General features: G+C 41.9%; 1 non-coding gene across 1 annotated transcript; it reads right to left on the bottom strand.

Annotated features, from left to right (window-relative positions):
• Positions 1 to 5084: 5084 nt before the first annotated feature.
• LOC141610422 (small nucleolar RNA R71) lies at positions 5085 to 5191 on the bottom strand. Its single transcript, XR_012528331.1, has one exon. It is a non-coding gene; the product is annotated as a small nucleolar RNA R71 (small nucleolar RNA).
• Positions 5192 to 21056: the final 15865 nt, after the last annotated feature.

The following is a 21056-nucleotide window of genomic DNA, read 5'->3' as shown; positions in this document are numbered from 1 at the left end:
TAGTCGCCAAATTGACGACTGAAAAAAAATTCGGGCGACTGAAATCAGTCGCTAATTTGGCGACTACCAAAATCCTTCAAATTATTGGATCTGGCGACTGATTTTCAGAACGGGCGACTGAAATCAGTCGCCAAATTGACGACTACTCCTATTCAGTCGCCAAAGTAGTCGCCCTTTTGTGCGGACACAAATCAAATATTAGATACCACCTACCCTAGTGACTCACTTTTTCCTTTATACACGGTCAAATACGCCTCCCTTTCCTCATTCTTTCTTTAACTTTTTTTTCCTCATTCTTTCTTTAGTTTGGTTTTCTCATTATGCTAAAAATTTCATCTCAAAAAAATTCTAACTTCTCTTTTATACAATCTCAAGTTTAATTACACTTCTCGTCCAATATTCATCATAATTTTACCATTCCTTCATCTAATTAAAGATATTGTTCTATTTATCTTATAAATTAAAATTTTCAGATTTATTAATTTCAAATAATTTTTGTTTTAAATTAACATTCATATCAATTTTTATTAAAATCTTAAATTGAAATTGATTTTACTTCAAAAATTATTGTGTTAGTTGGTGCAAAATGAGGAAGACGAAAAGGGAAGCAAAGAAGAAACTAGAGGAAAAGGGAGCGCGGTGTTGGACGAGGAAAGGGAAGCTCGAGATTTTTTTTTTTCGTAAATGTAAAGTTATTAATGCCATATTTTTTTGTTTCCCTTAATTGTTTCAGATCTGCAATTTTTTTGTTTGTTTTTTTAATAGAAAACTGTTGTATAACCTTGGTTTGTTTCCGACTTTTTGAGTGTAATGTGTGGTTTATTTTCGAGTTTTAAGTGTAATGTAATGAAAATTTAGTATAGAAAATTTTTCAGATTTTATTTTCTTATTTGCAGTATAATTGATTGTGTTGTTATTATTTTGTATAGAACACTGACGAAACAGAGGATAATTTAGGTAGATTCCAGATTTGCGGCCTTTTTTTTTTATTTTTTTTAATGCAAAACTGGCGAATGAATGTCAACACTTGGCTACTGATTTCAGTCGCCAAAATGGCGACTACACTGATTTTCGGTCGCCAAATTGGCGACTACTCTCAGTCACCCATTTGCTTATTTGGGGACAATTTTGTCAGTCGCCAATTTTGGCGACTGAAATCAGTCGCCCGAATTCCATTTGGCGACTAAGTCCTGCGACTGAGTTTGGGCGACCATTTTCCGTCGCCAATTTTGTTTTGGCGACTGTTTTCAGTCGCCCATTTTGGTCGTCCGAATCTTATTTTCTTGTAGTGGTATGTGCTAAACAACGAAGATGAGGTTCAACCTTATATTCAACAACACAAAGATGAGCTCAAATACGATCACCCAAACAAGACCGAGAAGTGGATTGCAAACGAGCATACGAAGACGTTTGCAGAGTGGTTTAGGAATATTGTCTTAGAGTGTACGAATCAAACTGGTGATGACATCTCTCATAGGTTACTACGTCTTGGTTTAGGTCCAAATGCCAGGGTCACCTTTTACAGCAGTTTTGCCATTAATGGATATACTTTTTACACCCGCGAGCAAGATGAGTTGAGCACAATGCAAAATAGTGGTGTGAGTTCTGAATTTGAGGCAATGCATTTTGCTACTTCAAAAGATAAAAAGCCTATTTGGGGAAAATGCCTTTATTATGGTGTTATTCAAGAAATATTGGTACTAGATTACATTGATTTCACAATGCCTTTGTTTCGATATAACTGGGTTGATAACAACCTCCATTGTGTCCGAAAGGATAAGATGGGATTTACGTTGGACAATCTGGGTAAGGTTAGCAATAATAAGGATAATCCTTTCATAATGGCATCCCAAGCTAAACAAGTATTCTATGTCACCGATCCTATGGATAAGAAGTGGTCTGTTGTACTGTCTATAAGGAGTAGAAGGAGTAGTCCATCCGATAATGGTGATGATGATCAGGATGTCGTTTTTTAGGGAATGGATCACTCTTTCGCTGTATCTTATTTCGATGATGTTGACACTGATCATGAGGACACTGAAAGCATCTATATGCGTGATGACCATGGTGAAGGTATTTGGGTTAACGAAGAAACTATGACATCCAAGAAACGTCCCCGATCCTGAGATGGTCCTGAGATGGTTCATCAGGACACAATGATATGGACGACCAACCTTTTGAGTCATTTTCAGACCAGTAATTTGATGGTTTAATTTATTTGTGAGTTGTGGGGAACTAATGGGATGCCTGAATTTATATAGCAAGTTTGAGATGTGTTGTATGTCTTTAGCTTTTGGTAACTTTAAAAAGACAATAGAACCAATAATGGTCATTGTTAAATAAAGATTCCCAAATTTGCATGACATGGTAAATCCTGTAGCTTAGATATTGATATATGATTTATTTACACCTAATTTTCCCTCTTCTTTTACGCATTCCGACTCATATCGAGTCGGTTTTGTATGCCTTTCCTTGTATTTTGTGCCCGATCCCCGTATCTGTGATTTGGTGTATCTTCTTGCAGGAATCGAGTCGAGTATGGAGGAATCGGGGCAAGGAAGGCATCCCAATGCCTTTACATGAAGAAGAGGTGAGAATTGCTGAGTGTAGTGTTTTGCCGGCAGACCGGCAGACCGGCAGCCGGTTTGGCCACCGGCAGAACACCTTCCAACCCTTGCCAAAGAAAAGGAGGAAGGAGACCTGAGTGTTGTGTTCTGCCGGTAGGCCGGCAGCCGGTCCACCGGCAGAACACATCCCCACCTTGCAAAAGAGAAGGAAGAAAGACCTGAATGCTGTGTTCTGCCGGCAGGCCGGCAGCCGGCCCACCGGTAGGACACAACATGAAGAATTAAATTGAATTAGAGAAGAAAAAGAGGCTTGACCTCGCTACCGGTTGGAGCACCGGTAGCCGGTCCACCGGCAAGACACAACATCAAGGGATTTGAAGATTCTGAAGACCGTGTTCTGCCGGCTGGCCGGCAGCCAGCCCACCGGCAGAACACACTTGCCAGCTAAAAATTCAAAGTTGAAGCCATTTGGACCGCTCTGCCGGTAGGCTGGCCGGCAGCCGGTCCACCGGCAGAACGCAACAACAGGCGAATTGGGCTTTTCTCTTCTTTTCTTCTTAATCTTGGGCAAGCCTATAAATACCCCCTCCTTAAACCCTTTGTACACACAACCCTAGATCTGAAATTATTTCCTTTTCCAAGTTTCAAACTTTGTTAATCATTCCTTAATTAGACAAGTTCTTCAATTAGTTAGTAATTGAAATTGAGTTGTAAGAAGATTGAAGGTTTCTCCTTCTTTATTATTCTATCCTAATTCCTTTTCTTGCTATTGAAATTGGTATTATTTCTCTCCCTATTTTCATTAGTTTACATTTGCTTTTCCTTTAAGTTGGTTTGGTTGTTTATGTTAAATTTGCATCTTTGTTGTTTGTTTGTTGTTGTTTTCACTATTGTTCATCTTTTCATTGTTCATCTTGGTTGTTTACACCCAAAGATTCAATCTTTGAGTTGATTGTGTTAAATATTGTGTCTTTTAGTCTACTCATCCTTGTTATTAGATTAAATCATCTTTCTTCATAATTATTGTTGGATTGTTGCATGTTTAGAAGTAGAATTCATCCTCCCACCATGTTTATGCTTAAAGACTCTATCTTTATTGTTTATCTTGCCTTTAGAGACATGATGAGTGAGTAGTTACCCTTCTAGGGTTTAGGGGGAGTCTAAATCGGATTATTGGGCATGATAGGTTGATAGTTTTGAGTCTTTGGTGTAGAATTTGTCTTTCTTAAGCATTGCATGCAAGGTGTTTGACAATTTGTGTGAGTGAGAACTTGTGCCTTTTGTCTTGATAGCTTAATTCCTCCATTAAATGAGAGTTTTTTTGGTGGTCTTATTGGATGTTTTAGATTGAGTAGTTGCTCAATGAGAGTTGGTAATTGCCTATAGGATTTTCAAGAGATTAAATCCCGTCCTAGGACAAACCTACACCTTAGACTAGTTTAATCGACTTGTTTGCCCATAGTTCGCTTAGATGACCCCGAAAACCCTAGGTTTTAATCAATAGAACACTTATCTTAATTACTTGCATTAGTTGTGATTAGTAGTTTAAACCAAGCTCACCTCTTTATAATTTTTTACTAGACTTGATTCTTACTTAGGCTAAGTAGAAAGCTCCGCCGTCTTCGTGTTCGACACCCTACTAAATACTACATTTAATTGGGTTCTTATAAATTGTTTTGATAAAGGTAGCGACGACAAATACCTACTATCAAATGGCGCCGTTGCCGGGGATGGCGTTACGTTATGCTTAGTTTTTGCTTAGAGTCTTTGCTTTAGTCTTATATCAATTGTTAGTTTGTTTTAGTAGTTGTGTGTTCTTTGTAGAGTGTGTGATTTCTTGCCTTCCCCTAGTGTGTAAAAACAATAGGAGACTAACGATTTGTCAAGTGCATGCCTAGAAGGAACCACCAAGCTCTTCTCTTCAACTCCGACCCCGAAAGGCTTTTTAGAACCTTGAGGACAAGGACCCTTGAGAGAGTTAGGAATAGTTCCCCTCAAGCAAACTTTGACCAACCAAGTTCACACATCCCACAAAACATTGATACCACAACCACACTTCAACCAAACCTCACAATTGAGCCTCTACTAGAAAACCCTTTTCATAACTTTCCTAATTATAATAGCCCACATCAAATACCAAATCCAACCCCACAAATGGCTCTTAGAGATCATAACCGGCCTAACCATAATGATTCATGTAACCCTATCAATTTTGGCACCTTGGCCCCAAACAACTTTGAAATGCATCCCGCCCAAGTCGGGTTAATTGAGAAGGATTTGTTCGGGGGGTATATTGAAGAGGATGCCCATGCTCATCTCCGGAAGTTTAAGAGGAAAGTTTCAATGATGAAGAAGAATGGGGTGTCCGAAGACACCTTGAGAATGATGTTGTTTTTGTTTTCATTGACGGGCAAAGCGGACCGATGGTTGAACATTCACCCACCGGATACTTTCACTACTTGGGATGCTTTGGCTAAAGCATTCATGGCGAAATATTACCCTTCCTCAAAGACCGCGATGCTCCGTAATGAGATTCATACGTTTCAACAAGAGGATGGGGAGTCTTTGGGTGAAGCTTGGGACCGCTATCAAGACTTGATAGCAAGTTGCCCCCACCATGGAATACCGGAATGGTACATCACTCAAACATTCTTCCAAACTTTGCTACCAAGGACTAAGGAGATGGTAAATGCTTCCGCGGGGGGAGGATTTGATCACTTGAGTGATGAAGAGGGCACGACATTGATCAAGAAAATGGTAGATTCGGAGGCAAACTATGGTTCTAGAGGAAACATGCTAAGAAGGAATGGGAAGTTTCCTAAGGAAAACTCCTCCAACTCCGAGACAAATGCCAAGCTCGACTTACTCACAAAACAATTTGAGAAGTTTCAAAGAAATCAAGTGCACCAAGCCGCAACCTCACATGGGGCACCCATGGAAGAAGTGGCTCAAGTCTCAAGTTGTGAACTTTGTGGAGGAAGTGGTCACACATATGACTTGTGTGCCAACAATTACAATGGTGTCTACGATGAAAATGTGCGAGAGGTTAACGCTTTTCAAAGCTTTAACAACAATTCAAGACCCACAAAACCACCTTTCAACAACCCGAACGTCTACAATCCAAATACCAATTTCTACCACCCCGGTTTGAGGAACCATCCCAACTTTAGTTACAAAAGTACCAATGTTCAAAACTCACAACACCTTCAACCACAAGCCCCAAACAACCCACCCGGTTTTGCTCAACAAAGGGGAATATTCCCCAACCCAAGACCTAATCCCGGGAATCAAAACCAATGGCCAAACAACAATCAAAACCAAAATTATGGGAATCAAGCACAAGGATACCAAGATTTTGGTGGAAATCAAGGCAACCAAGGGTTTTACCAAGGGAATCAAGTGAACCAAGCAAACCAAGGATTTGGGCAAGGGTATGTTCAAGGGTTTCAAGAACAAGGTCAAGGATCAAACTTCAACAACAATGGTCCTAGAGCTAACTTCCAAGGGGGGCAAGACAACAACCAAGATCCCAATGCTCGGTATGACTATGGGTTCCCTTTACCCATAGCCAACCAACCTTATCAAGAACCCCAAGGTGAGCTCTCTCAAGTTGAGCTTTTGAAGATGATAAAGAACATGCAACTTCAACATAGTCAAGAGATGGCAAATTTTGCTAAGGCAACTCAACAAGAACAAGCAAACTTGAGGGCTACCTTCCTTAAGGACATGAGGGAAATGGAATCTAGGATGGCTTCTCATGCTATGGCTAACCCTCAACGGCCACCCGGTGGTTTGTTGGCCCAAGGACAAAGCTCCAAGGATGCCTCAAATAGCCACCATGCTCATGCGGTAGTGCTAAGGAGTGGAGTAGAGCTTGAGGACCCCTACAAGGACCTTGTGGTAGAAATGGATGAAGATCCCAAGGGGAATGAAGTGGAAGTAAACGGTGAAGAGGAAAGCTCACCCATTGAACCGTTGGGAAGAGCTAGCGAAGACAAGAAAGGAAAAAAAGTTTGTGAAGATTTGTCTAGAAAGGTAATGCAAGAGGACAAGGATGTTGATGGGTATGTGGAATGACACGGCTATCGCAACCCTATCAAAGATAAAACCTAACGGTCTCAACTAAAATGTAGCAGAGGCAGTCGAGTATCGAATCCACAGGGAGGTAACGCAAATATAGCTGTCTATTTCTAATCCTATGGTAACAATTGGGGGTTTGTTTGAAAATGGTTCTAAACTACGAAGTCTGAAGGAAAGAGAAATAAGGTAAAAAGTAAATAAAGCAATAAAATATGATTAAACTATCAGGAAGAGAGGGACATGCCGGGATTTCGGTTCACTACGGTAGTCCAATAACTCAGCAGTAAATGACTCAGACGAACTAATGTGAGACGGATGTTAAAAGGTCCTTTCGGTCCACTTTCTATCCTAAAATACCACTAACTTAACTTTCGTCCTCATTAGGGTAGTCTACTGTTTATAGCAGGCCTATTTAGTCCAATCTTTCGATCCAGGATTAATTTTAGCCAGTTTAATGGGTGACATAGAAGCGTGCACTCAACTAGGTCGGAAATTACAGTTAAATTGCTATAGTGACAGAGTCTCTTAATCAGTTCATCTAATTCATTCACTACATCGTCATTTTCCTACCGCAGATTCCCTAATCCCAACATGAAGGGGTTTAGCTACTCATGTTCGTAATTAAACTAATGCAGACAAATTCCCGTGAGAAAACATAATGAATAAACAATAAAATGTAATAAAGGAAATTAGGGCAAAGGAGAATGATAACATAAACAAGAAATTAAAGCAACAAATGATTATTATTAATAAAGAAAAAGGAAGGATTACAATCTGAGCGAATCCGGCGTAAAGAACACTGAATCCGAGCAATAATAATCCGAAAATAAAAGTAACAGTGGAGAAGGCAAAATAACGTAGCAAGGTACAATAGAAAGTTTGATAGTCTGAAAGATAGTAAAAAAGAGATGCCAATAACCTAGTAAATCCTCGGTTAAATAGCAAAACAAACAATGTTTAGCGAAATAATTAAACACACGGACTGAATTAAAGCCCATTAGGACGAAACCACTCGATCGAGTGCATTAATACACTCGATCGACCAACTTCTCAGCAAACATTGCTCGATCGACCATCAGGTTACTCGATCGAGGACTTGATCTGGTGCAGCTTACTCGATCGACTGGGAAACCTCTCGATCGAGCATCAGGGGGTGTAGGAACCACTCGATCGACTGGTAAACTCCTCGATCGAGTGACTATGTCTTCATTTCAGCTCACGTCTTCACCCAAGTGCCTCGTAGTGCGTGCCACGACGCTTCCAAGTGCAGTACCTTACTCTGGGACAATCCCGTCTCCTCTAAATGCATGCAAAAAGGACAAAAAAGGGGTATGGTTCCACTACTTTCGCGATCATTCCTACAAAAAGGACAAAATACACCAAAGTAGCCAATTCGGGGCAAAATACCATAAAAACAGTATAGAAATGCATAGAAATACGTGCTGAAATAGGCCAAAAAGACTATACATTAGGCACGTATCATGGAAGACCTCCCTTATGAGGAGGAAGCTATTGAAGAAGTACCTTTGCAACAATCTAAAAAGGTAACAAAGAATTCGACTCCTCCAAAGGTATCTTCCAATTCCCAACTTATTCCTAAAATTCCTTACCCTTCAAGAGCCATAAAGAGAAGGGAAAACTTTAAGTATGCCAAGTTTTGTGACATGCTTGAGAAACTTGAGGTTACCCTACCCTTTACGGAGGTGATAATGAACATGCCAACCTACTCAAAATTTTTAAAAGATATTTTGACAAAGAAAAGAGTCTTGGGTGACCAAGAAATAGTGGCTATGGAAGAGGCATGTAGTGCTCATATCCTTAATAAAATGCCCACTAAGCTTGGTGACCCGGGGAGCTTTTCAATCCCATGTGTAGTTGGTGGCGTGCCCATATCTAGAGCTCTTTGTGATTTGGGAGCAAGTGTAAGTGTTATTCCTTTGAAGGTTGCTAAGAAAATCGGAATTCAAAACCTTGCTCCCACTTCAATGACTCTCCAATTGGCGGATAGGTCCGTCAAACACCCTATGGGGGTGCTTGAGGACGTACCCGTCAAAGTTGGAAAGCTTTTGATTCCCACCGATTTTGTTGTCCTCGATATTCCGGAGGATAGCCACACTCCCATCATCCTTGGTAGGCCATTCTCTGCTACCGGAGGAGTCCTCATTGATGTGAAGAATGGGCGGCTAACCTTTCAAATTGAGGGCAACAACATCGAATTTAACCTAACGAATTTGATGAAAGGACCAAAGATGGAAAGGTTGAGCACTATTGAGTTGGTAGATGAGGTGGTACATGAAGTAGACCGTGAAGAAGCGGAGATGGAAGAGGATTTTAAAATCTCTTTGCATGATGAGGCAATGAAGGAGGACCATGAAGTTGATGAGGAACTATTGAAGAAAGTGGAGGGCTTTCTCCCTCCAAAGGTACAACTCAAACCCTTGCCTCCCTCACTCAAGTATGCTTTCCTTGATGAGGGAGAGGCCTACCCGGTAATCGTTAATGCTAACCTAAGCGAGTCCCAAGAAAAGAAGCTTTTGGAAATCTTGAAAACTCATAGAGGGGCACTTGGGTATAACATTGATGACATCAAGGGCCTAAGTCCGAGCTTGTGCATGCATAGAATAGTTTTAGAAGAGGGGAGTCAACCCAAGGTTGACGGTCTTAGGCGGATCAACCCAAAGATGGCCGAGGTGGTGAAAAATGAAGTGTTGAAACTTCTAGAGGCCGGTATTATATACCAAATTACCGATAGTAAATGGGTTAGTCCGGTCCACGTGGTACCAAAGAAAGGGGGGGTACAAATGGTTGAAGAAGAGGATGGCACCACCCTACCTACTAGACCCTTGACCGGGTGGCGCATGTGTATTGACTACCGCAAGCTCAATGCCGCCACCCTAAAAGACCACTTCCCGATTCCCTTCATTGACCAAATGCTAGAAAGGCTCGCGGGCCATGCATACTATTGCAACTTAGACGGTTATTCCGGGTTTTTCCAAATTGCCATCCACCCGGATGACCAAGAGAAGACGACCTTCACTTGTCCAATAGGAGTTTATGCCTACCGTAGGATGCCATTCGGGCTTTGTAATGCGCCCGACACCTTTCAAAGGTGCATGATGCAATATTTTCCGATTTCCTTGAAAAAAGCATGGAAGTTTTCATGGACGACTTTAGTGTCCATGGAGACTCGTTTGAACTTGGTCTTGAGAACTTGGCTAGTGTCTTGAAGCGATGTGAGGAGCACAACCTCGACCTTAATTGGGAAAAGTGTCATTTCATGGTAGATGAATGGGTAGTACACGGGCACATCGTTTCAAGTAGGGGTATTGAGGTCGATAGAGCTAAAGTTGCGGTCATAGAGAACTTGTCACCCCCTTCCAATGTTAAGGGAGTGAGAAGTTTTCTAGGCCACGCCGGGTTTTATAGGCGTTTTATCAAGGATTTTTCAAAAATTGCAAAGCCATTGACCTCACTACTCCTTAAATATTCCCCCTTTGTGTTTGATGAATTTTGTCTTGAAGCTTTCCATAGGTTGAAGAGAGCATTGGTCACGGCACCAATAATCCGGGCTCCGGATTGGAACCTTCCCTTTGAGATCATGTGTGACGCTTCGGACTTCGCGGTTGGTGCGGTGCTTGGTTAAATGGTGGATAGGAAGCACCATGTGATATATTATACAAGCACGACCCTTGATCAAACACAATGCGGGTATTCTACAACCGAGAAAGAGATGCTAGCAATTGTTCATGCCGTGGAAAAGTTTCGGCAATATCTTGTTGGGTCTAAGGTGGTGGTTTACTCCGATCACACCGCCTTGAGACAATTGATGGTGAAGAAGGATGCTAAACCCCTACTTTTGAGATGGGTGCTACTCCTTCAAGAATTCGATCTAGAGATCAAGGACAAGCCGGGATCCGAAAACCTTGTTGCGGATCATCTATCGAGGTTAACTAAGGAGTCCCGAGGGGACAAAGACGATGGGATCCCTATTAATGAATGGTTGCCCGACGATTCTATCGTTGCTATTACCCATTCCACCCCTTGGTATGCGAATATAGCCAATTTCTTGAGTTCTAGCTTTATCCCCGAAGAATTTGATAACCAAGCTAGGAAGAAATTGAGGTATGAGGCAAAGAGATATGTGTGAGAGGACCCGTACCTCTATAGAAGGTGCAATGATGGGATCTACCAGAGATGTGTTTCTCAAGAAGAAGGCCGTGAAATTCTCCAAGCTTGTCATGCTACCACTTATGGAGGGCACTTGTCCACATCTAGGACCCAAGCTCGGGTACTTCATTGTGGCTTCTATTGGCCCTCCTTATTCAAAGATGCATATGCCATGGTTCACTCTTGTGATTCTTGTCAAAGAAGAGGTAACATTGGAAGGAGAGATGAGATGCCGTTGAACAACATTTTAGAAGTTGAGCTTTTCGATGTATGGGGTGTGGATTTCATGGGACCATTCCTATCTTCATTTGGCGACCAATATATATTGGTTGCGGTGGATTATGTGTCCAAGTGGATTGAAGTAATAGCCGCCCCTACCAATGACTCAAAGGTTGTTTCCAAGCTTTTCAAAGACTATATTTTCCCCCGTTTTGGAGTGCCCCGGGCCGTTATAAGTGATGGTGGTTCACATTTCATCAACCGAACCATTTGTGCGCTCCTCAAGAAGTACGGTGTCCGGCATAAGGTAGCTCTTGCTTACCACCCCCAAACCAATGGGCAAGTGGAAGTATCCAATAGACAAATCAAGGCTATATTGAAGCGGGTTGTGAACAAGTCTAGAAAGGATTGGAGTGCTAAGCTCAACGATGTGTTGTGGGCTCTAAGGACCGCATACAAGACCCCAATCGGCACTACTCCTTACCGGTTGGTCTATGGCAAGTCTTGTCACTTACCTCTCGAGTTGGAACACAAAGCAAAATGGGCCCTCAAGGAGCTCAACTATGACTTAGATGTTGCGGGAAACAAGAGGTTTCTTCAACTCAATTAACTTGATGAGTTGAGGATGGATGCTTATGAGAGTGCAAGACTTTACAAGGAAAGGACCAAGAAGTGGCATGACTCGAAAATCACTAGGAAGGAGATCGTTGTGGGTGACAAGGTACTACTCTTCAACTCCCGTTTTCAACTATTTCCCGGGAAGTTGAGGTCTCGGTGGTCGGGACCCTTTGAAGTAGTCACCGTGTTTCCTTACGGTTCCTTTGAGTTGAAGAATGACAAGGGAGAATGTTTCAAGGTGAATGGTCATCGAGTTAAGTACTTCTATGAGGGTCTACCCATTGAGACCCAAAATGAAGTTGATTTGGAAGACCCCCCATCCTTGGGGGATGATTGATTTCAAAATTAAGCAAGCCTTGGTTTGGTGGAGTTCCTCAAGAACCACCATTTGTATATAGCATGCATTTTAGGTAGATAATGAGAGATTTGGTACCGTATTTGTCAACTTTGGATTGGTGACGGAGGTCACATTTGAGGAAAACAAGCACTATTTTCGTTTGACCCGAAATCCCGACATGATGCGTCGGCGTAGTTGTGGAAAACACGAATCCCGAGGTCAACGAAAAAGCTCGAATTCCGAGTTAAAGAAAATTGAGCAAGTTGAAAGAAAAAAAAGTGAAAAAGAGCTGAATGTAGTGCTCTGCCTGTAGGCCGGCAGCCGGTGCCCCTACCGGCACCGAGACCAAATTATTTTTGGTGAAAATTGTTTGAGTGTTGTGTTCTGCCGGTAGGCCGGCAGCCGGCTCACCGGCAGGACACACATGAGTAAGCTGAAAACACGAAGATTTGATGATTAGGAGTGTGTTCTGCCGGCAGGCCGGCAGCCGGCCCACCGACTGAACACACATGAAGACTTGAAGAAAAATTGAAGACTGGTGAAGTGGAGTACTCTGCCGGTTGGCCGGCAGCCGGCTCACCGGCAGAGCACTCATGCCCAAGTTGTTGAGAAGTTGGTTTTATGAGTGGAGTTGTGTTCTGCCGGTAGGCCGGCAGCCGGCTCACCGGCAGGACACACCTGGTAAAGGGAGATTTTAATTGAGGAGAGTGTTCTACCGGTGGACCGGCAGCCGATTGGTCCACCGGTAGCGAGGTCAAAATTGTTTGAGGAAGAATTCGAAAAAAATGAAAAAATTGAAGGGGTGCTCTGCTGGTGGACCGGCTGCCGGTTCACCTACCAGCAGAACGCACAATCAGATCCCAATTAAAACACGACTAACCCCTTATTTCCTCATTGTTTCTTCTTTCTTCCTCCTTCATTCCTCCATCATTTTTCCCCCTTTTCAACCCTAACTCCCTCAAATCTCCACCAAACCTCCATCAATCTTCACCAAATCACTTCTAATCATCAAGATGTCGGGAAGAAGGACAAGAGCGGACGTAGCAAGGGATCAAGCGGAGTTGATTGCATGCTCGAGCCGCGAGTGACACTAATCCCGATCCGGATTTTCCTACGGTTGAGTTTACCACCCAAACTCAAAAGGGTAAGTTTATTCTATTCAAAAATCGCCCCCTCACCCCCACTAAGTTTTTGCATCATCCGTCCTTGTCGGCCCTTGGGTTAGCTAGGGAAACGGAGGCTCTTTTTGCCGGGGTAGGAATGCGGGGGATGTACTCAATGCATGAATATACTTACCCCCGTATCACTTGGAAATTTTTGAGTAGTTTGCGGATTACAAAGCACCGACAAACGAATTTAGTGGCCACCCTTAGTTTCCACCTTATGAACCGGGAGCACAATATTACTTTGGGTCGGTTGGCTAACATGTTTGGGTTGGAAAATGCCCCTTCACATAACCCACCCGCTGATTTTCATTATTCCCGAGTGTGGAAAGCGATTTCCGGCCTAGGAGATAAAGTTGGAGTGAAAAGGCCCGCAATGAGTTGCCACAATCCCGCCATGCGGGTGTGGCATCGATTTATGGGATGCACTGTTCTAGCGGTGGATGAGCCGTGGGTTTTTCGGACCAATGAACTTGAAATTTTGGGGTCCTACTTGTTTACAAAACCCACCCCCTTCAGAATTAATGTGGCTCACCACCTTGCCACTCATTTATCTAAGATTGCTAGTTCCCCGGGGCAAAAAGTCCCGGTACATGTGGGTGGCATAATCACCCGTATTGCCCGTAATTTGGACCGTCCGGTAGACCTTTCTACCATGAATTGGATACCCAGGAACACTTATTTAACAAAGCATTACTTGGGGACCAAGCTTGGTTGGCTTAAGGAAAACCCCATTGACGACAAGGAGTATTGGCAAATCAATTACAAGAATTCAATCCCGCTCCCAAATTTCACGGCAATAAAAATTGAAAAAGACAAGGATTTATACCTCCTTGATATTGAAGAAGAACCACCCACCGACCAACCTCCTCCTAATATTCCACGTGTATATACAAGATACCGTAGAATGGACACTCCTTCCTCCCTACAATACACCGCGCCTCAAACCCACCAACCCCCACCAACTCCCACCTTGGCAATTCCAACAAGGTGAGGCGTCCTCCTCGAGCCAACCTTCCTATCCTCCCTTACCACCTTCTCTCACCGAGTGGATGGAGAGGATGGATATTGCCACGGCCAAGGCCGCTAGCGAGAGGGATATCTTGGGGCGGAAATTGGACCCATTTACTATGATCAAGCCACCGGTACGTACCCAGTCTACGACGACTTTTGTAGACGGGATTACGTGCCCTTTGATGCCCCTCACCCTTCCTAATTTTCATGGCCCGATGGGAACTACCCGAGAGCGGATGGGAAGATGGTCCACGGAGGTCTTAACCTCCAACCGGACTACTTTTCCGCCCCTATCTTTCCACCGGAGGGGCATAACGCCCATTGGGTAGGGGGCATTCGGCCCTACTTTGCTAGTGATGTTGGTGCTTCGGGGTCCGGTGGGGTCTTTATGGGAGATGCTTCTACGGGAGGTGATGGCGGTGTGATGAACATGAGTGGAGACTTCACGGGAGGTCTCATGGGCGGCGGTAGTGGAGGTGATTTCACCTTCAACCCCGAGGACTTGGTTCAAGGCTCCGAGTTTACTACCGGAGAAAATGATGATGATGATGATGATGAGATGGACTCCTAGTCCCGAGGGCCGAGTTGGTGGCCCGATTTCCTCCCTTTTCAATCCAAAATGACAAGTATGACCTCTCCCTTAATCCAAATTCTCTCATTCATGTTTAATTTTTCGCATGCATTAGTTAGAAATTCACTTAGTTGCATTCATATAGGATTGCATTAGATTTCAAATTTGTAATATATTGTCACATTTAGTTATTGCATTCATATAGTATAGCTTGCATTGTATTTCAATATTGCATATAGGTTAGATCATGCATTGCATGCTTATTTGAAAAAAACCACTAAAAATTTGAAAAATCTAAAATCACCAAAAACACGTATTTCATTTTCGAATTTCCTCCACACATTTATTTCCATTGGAAATATGTAAATAAATAAGTGTGGGGAGGAAATTCCACCCATTTAAAAATACAAAAACATGTTATTTCTTTTCAAATATTCAAAAATCCAAAAACAAGTTCTTTTATTTCTCCAACTTGCCCTCCCATGTAAATGAATAAGTGTGGGGAGGGCCTAAAAAAAACCAAAAACATGCATTTTAATTTCCAAAAACAAAAATACCAAAAATATGTTATTTTTATTTTCTAAAATTTCAAAAATACAAAAATATGTTCCTTTCTTTTACCTTTTCTCTCCCTAGACTTGTTCCCTTGGAGACTTACTCGGGGACGAGTAATGTTTAAGTGTGGGGAGGGAAATATCCACATTGTGAATATTTGTTTATATTTGTATATACCTTTAAATTTGATAAAAATTTAAAAAATGCCTAAAAATTGAAAAATTTCAAAAATTTCAAAAACATTGTATTGTATATATATGTTGTTCGTTGGCTAACCTTTGGCATAGACATCGACCATTCGAGGCAAAAAGGAGCTAGAAGACGCTTGGTAAACTCGTTCTAATCTCTTACTCCTTTACCGTTCTTTCTTTTTATCTCTTGAATATATAAAGGAGAATGGGATTTTGTGCCTTGGATGTTCCCTTGGGGAACTTGTGGATTGTTGGTGTTGATGTGTTGCTAGGATTAGTCAAAGTTGTTCCATGTTTACCTTGTGTTCATTTTCGATTCTCGCATGCATATGTTCTTGTATATATATGTTTTTTTTTTCAATTTTAAGTTTCACATCCGTTTGTATATAAATGTTTTGCATAAATGTGGTCTAGGAAGGGAACCAAGTACCCCCGTGATGAGTTATGCGTCCAATTATGCCTTTCCCCTTCCCGTGACTCGCACCCGTGTCCTCTTAGTTAGCCGAGGGAAGCGGGCTTGACCAATGAGTTTGGACCGACCTTGTGAGACCTAGGGCCGTAGGCTAGACCTAAGGCTCGGCTTAGCTACTCAAAGGTAAGGGTAGAGCCTCCTAGGGTGGGTACATTCACACCCCACCCTCATCTAGGTTTGAGAGTAGGCCTCCTCGCGAGGCGTGTCACATCAAGACGCATAAGTGTGTCATTTTGTCCTTAGACCGTGAAATTGCATTACATTTTGTGCACGTGATATGAAGGAAAATCAGTTTGTATGAACCTCACATAGCCAAATAGCCTTGTTTTGTCCCTTCCATTATTTCCCTTTTTGTTTCACCCCATTTGAGCTTTAACCTTTTCATTTGGCAAACCCACCAAAATAGCTACATCCCATAACCACCCTTCCTTAATCAAGAATTGGTCGGTCTTGTAGTTGTGTTGTAGGAGGTGATTTGGGTCTTGATGGTGGATAGTGTACATGTCCACTTGGGTCGGAATTCGATGTATATTTGGCATTGTATATAAATAAGACGTTTTGAAAAAGAAACGAAAAACAAAATAGAAAAGTGAAATAGTTGTGGAAAATAAAAAAAATTAAGTCGTGCATGTTGTATATATTTGTTGTCAAGAAAAGAAAAAGGCGAGCAACACCCCTCCTCATCATTAAAAGGGGTAGAAAAAGCCGTTGCTAAATAAAAGGGCAAATTGATGTTTTTCCAAAATGAGTCGGGTTTACACATTTTTTTGCATGGTTTGGGAAACCGAGCCTTTGTTACGGTGTAGACGTTACCATTTGTTGAAATAAGAGGAGTACATTTGAGTTTTTCCAATTTGAGTTGGGTTTATACAATTTTTGCATAGTTTTGGTGATCCATGCTATGTTAGGACATAGACGTGTCTCATGTGTTGCAATAAGAAATGGGTTTTTGATGTGTCGGCAATTCTTGATTTGAACTCCACATATCCAAACGGTGCTTGCACCAATCCCGTTTTGACCTACTCCCTAGCCCCTTTACGGCCCTTGCCTCATATCGTGTGCACTTTACTTTTGTTTGCATTTCGTTGGACATAGGACGATCTTACACATTAGATTGCGGGCACGTTTTCGCTAGTCGAGTTAGGAGAGTGATTTTGGTTACTATGTGTCACAATAATCACCTTGTTATTTCATTGAGTGACGAGTGAAAACCGCGAGGATGTCGTTGCCTAGATCCCCTTAGTCATGGGCCCGGTGGTTGAATCTCGTGTCGGTTCGGTAATTCTCTACGGACTTGCCTACTTCCCCTTTCCCCGCTCTTGAATGTGTTTCTTGAGCATTGGTCACACGAGGGTTGCTTGGGTCATACTTAGGGGGTTGGCACCTCCATTGGAACTTCTGAGACGGTACTCCCGACCACGACCACGTTTAGTTGCTTGAAAATTCGGCCACTTAGATGAGGAAAGTGGACCATTTTGTTAGATGCATTCTATAGCTTGGTTACGTGCTTTCATGATAGTTGCATCGCGTTTTTGTAGCAAGACCCAACTTGCCTTGCAATAGGGCACTTTTCCCTCATGAGTGTCAAATTGTGAGTTGAAGAGGCGTTGAGTGCGCTAATACTCGATCGGCTTAGGTAGTAGCTTAGTTGAGTGATGCTTATATTGTGCACCCACTCTCCATATCTATTATAGTAGGGACTTGTACATTGATTTTGGACTTACTCGAGGACGAGTAAGGTTTAAGTGTGGGGAGGTTTGATATATGATTTATTTACACCTAATTTTCCCTCTTCTTTTACGCATTCCGACTCATATCGAGTCGGTTTTGTATGCCTTTCCTTGTATTTTGTGCCCGATCCCCGTATCTGTGATTTGGTGTATCTTCTTGCAGGAATCTAGTCGAGTATGGAGGAATCGGGGCAAGGAAGGCATCTCAATGCCTTTACATGAAAAAGAGGTGAGAATTGCTGAGTGTAGTGTTCTGCCTGCAGACCGGCAACCGGTTTGGCCACCGGCAGAACACCTTCCAACCCTTGCCAAAGAGAAGGAGGAAGGAGACCTGAGTGTTGTGTTCTGCCGGCAGGCCGGCAGCCGGTCCACCGGCAGAACACATCCCCACCTTGCAAAAGAGAAGGAAGAAAGACCTGAATGTTGTGTTCTGCCGGCAGGCCGGCAGCCGGCCCACCGGTAGGACACAACAGGAAGAATTAAATTGAATTAGAGAAGAAAAAGAGGCTTGGCCTCGCTACCGGTTGGAGCACCGGTAGCCGGTCCACCGGCAAGACACAACATCAAGGGATTTGAAGATTCTGAAGACCGTGTTCTGCCGGCTGGCCGGTAGCCGGCCCACCGGCAGAACACACTTGCCAGCTAAAAATTTAAAGTTGAAGCCATTTGGACCGCCCTGCCGGTAGGCTGGCCGGCAGCCGGTCCACCGGCAGAACGCAGCAACAGGCGAATTGGGCTTTTCTCTTCTTTTCTTCTTAATCTTGGGCAAGCCTATAAATACCCCCTCCTTAAACCCTTTGTACACACAACCCTAGATCTGAAATTATTTCCTTTTCCAAGTTTCAAACTTTGTTAATCATTTTGTTAATCATTCCTTAATTAGACAAGTTGATTGTGTTAAATATTGTGTCTTTTAGTCTACTCATCCTTGTTATTAGATTAAATCATCTTTCTTCATAATTATTGTTGGATTGTTGCATGTTTAGAAGTAGAATTCATCCTCCCACCATGTTTATGCTTAAAGACTCCATCTTTATTGTTTATCTTGATTTTAGAGACATGATGAGTGAGTAGTTACCCTTCTAGGGTTTAGGCGGAGTCTAAATCGGATTATTGGGCATGATAGGTTGATAGTTTTGAGTCTTTGGTGTAGAATTTGTCTTTCTTAAGCATTGCATGCAAGGTGTTTGACAATTTGTGTGAGTGAGAACTTGTGCCTTTTGTCTTGATAACTTAATTCCTCCATTAAATGAGAGTTTGTTGGTGGTCTTGTTGCATGTTTTAGATTGGGTAGTTGCTCAATGAGAGTTGGTAATTGCCTATAGGATTTTCAAGAGATTGAATCCCGTCCTAGGACAAACGTACACCTTAGACTAGTTTAATCGACTTGTTTGCCCATAGTTCGCTTAGATGACCCCAAAACCCTAGCTTTTAATCAATAGAACACTTCTTATCTTAATTACTTGCATTAGTTGTGATTAGTAGTTTAAACCAAGCTCACCTCTTTATAATTTTTTACTAGACTTGATTCTTACTTAGGCTAAGTAGAAACCCCCGCCGTCTTCGTGTTCGACACCCGACTAAATACTACATTTAATTGGGTTCTTATAAATTGTTTTGATAAAGGTAGCGACGACAAATACCTACTATTAGATATCCAGTATGCATGCATGCTGGTGTTGTCTTATTTTCTTGATCTTATTATTAGATGTGGATGCTGGTGTTGAAATTGCTGAATAATGTTGCAGTATATGGTGCTTCTGTTGTTACAGTATGTATTGTTACAGGTTTTGACTGTAATAGAATTACAGTAATTTTTTTTAAAAAAAAGGTTCAACAATAACAACGGTTATATTTAAATTACCCGTTGTTATTACTTTCAACAACGGTTATATTTACATCACCCGTTGTTATTACTTTCAACAACGGTTATATTTACATCACCCGTTGTTATTACTATCAACAACGGTTATATTTATATCACCCGTTGTTATTACATTCAACAACGGGTGTAGTACCCATACCCGTTGTCATTGATTTTTTAGACATATTTCATTTTGGTGCAAATTTGGTGAAAATATATTACAACGGGTATATTTTAACCGTTGTAATAAAGTTTTGACAACGGTTGACTATTATTGACCCGTTATTATTAACATATAACAACGGTTTTGTTTTGAGGACCCGTTGTCAATAGTTTGTCTTAATAAAAAACTAATTTACAAACACATACAACATACCACACAAACACACACAACACCAGTTCAACCGTTGGTATCCTGAGTTTATTATTCTCTCTTTCTACATTCTCGTTGCCGGCCGTCGCCCAGTTTCCGACGGCCAGATTCCGTTGTCTTCCCTTATCATCCTGCTCGTTCTCTTTATCATCATCATCAGGTATGTTCACTTTAATTTTGTGTTTCGTCATTAGGGTTTTAAGATAATCATCTTTTTTCTTTTTCATGCATCTGTTTGTTTTTCGTCTTCTTTGTTATCTTTATCATCCCGCATCATCTTCTTCACTCCTCTTATTAGGGTTTAGGATTTTAGAAGCTCATTCTGTTGGTTGTAAATTTTCATTCCTATTAGGGTTTAGGGTTTTAGATAATACTCTGCATGACGTTGTTAAGTTGTTCATTTCCTATTTCATTCATATTTGGGTTTTAGGATTATCATGGGTGAAAAACGGAAAAAAAAGTCTAAAGAATAATAAGCGTGAGGATGATAATAAGCCTGGTGAGAGGAGTGCTACGAAGTGCCCGCAAGCCCTTGCAGCTATAGCCGCTAAAGATCCGCTTAAAATAACATGGAGCTCGAAGGGTTTACCTACTGGTCCAAATGCGGGTTTTTTATCCAGTTGGATTGGATGTTGCACAAGACAGTTTGTGCCTATCCATTTAGATGACATTAGAAATTTGAATCCAAAATTGAGGATGTTATACTTGGCTCGTATAAAGGAAGGCTTTGATATTGCCGATGAATGCCATGGTAAGTATTTAATGCATAAGGCAGGGGATGTCCTAATGCAGTGGAAGTGTGACGTTGCTAGGGATTGGTTGTATGTGGACAAGGCAACGGGGGAGATGCGTAAGAACCCACCGGGAGACAATAAGTGTCCCACCATCAGTCAGGAACAATGGAATCTTTTCAAAGAGATGGGAACTATTGAGAAGTTTCAGGTTAAATATACTCGCCTTTTAACGATTTACCTATTATGTTTTTAATTAATGAGTTCTTTATATAATCCTTTTAACGATTTACCTATCATTTGAAGGCCGTTAGCAGAAGAAATCGTGCTAACATTTCATGCAAGAAGGGGAAATGGTATGGTTCTCGAGGCGGTTACAGAAAGATAGAAGAGAACCTCGTAAG

This window comes from Silene latifolia, chromosome 10 (genome assembly GCF_048544455.1).
Source record: "Silene latifolia isolate original U9 population chromosome 10, ASM4854445v1, whole genome shotgun sequence".
Classification (NCBI taxonomy): domain Eukaryota; kingdom Viridiplantae; phylum Streptophyta; class Magnoliopsida; order Caryophyllales; family Caryophyllaceae; genus Silene; species Silene latifolia.
The sequence above is the reverse complement of the archived record's forward strand: the minus strand, read 5'-3'. Positions and strand labels throughout refer to the sequence as shown.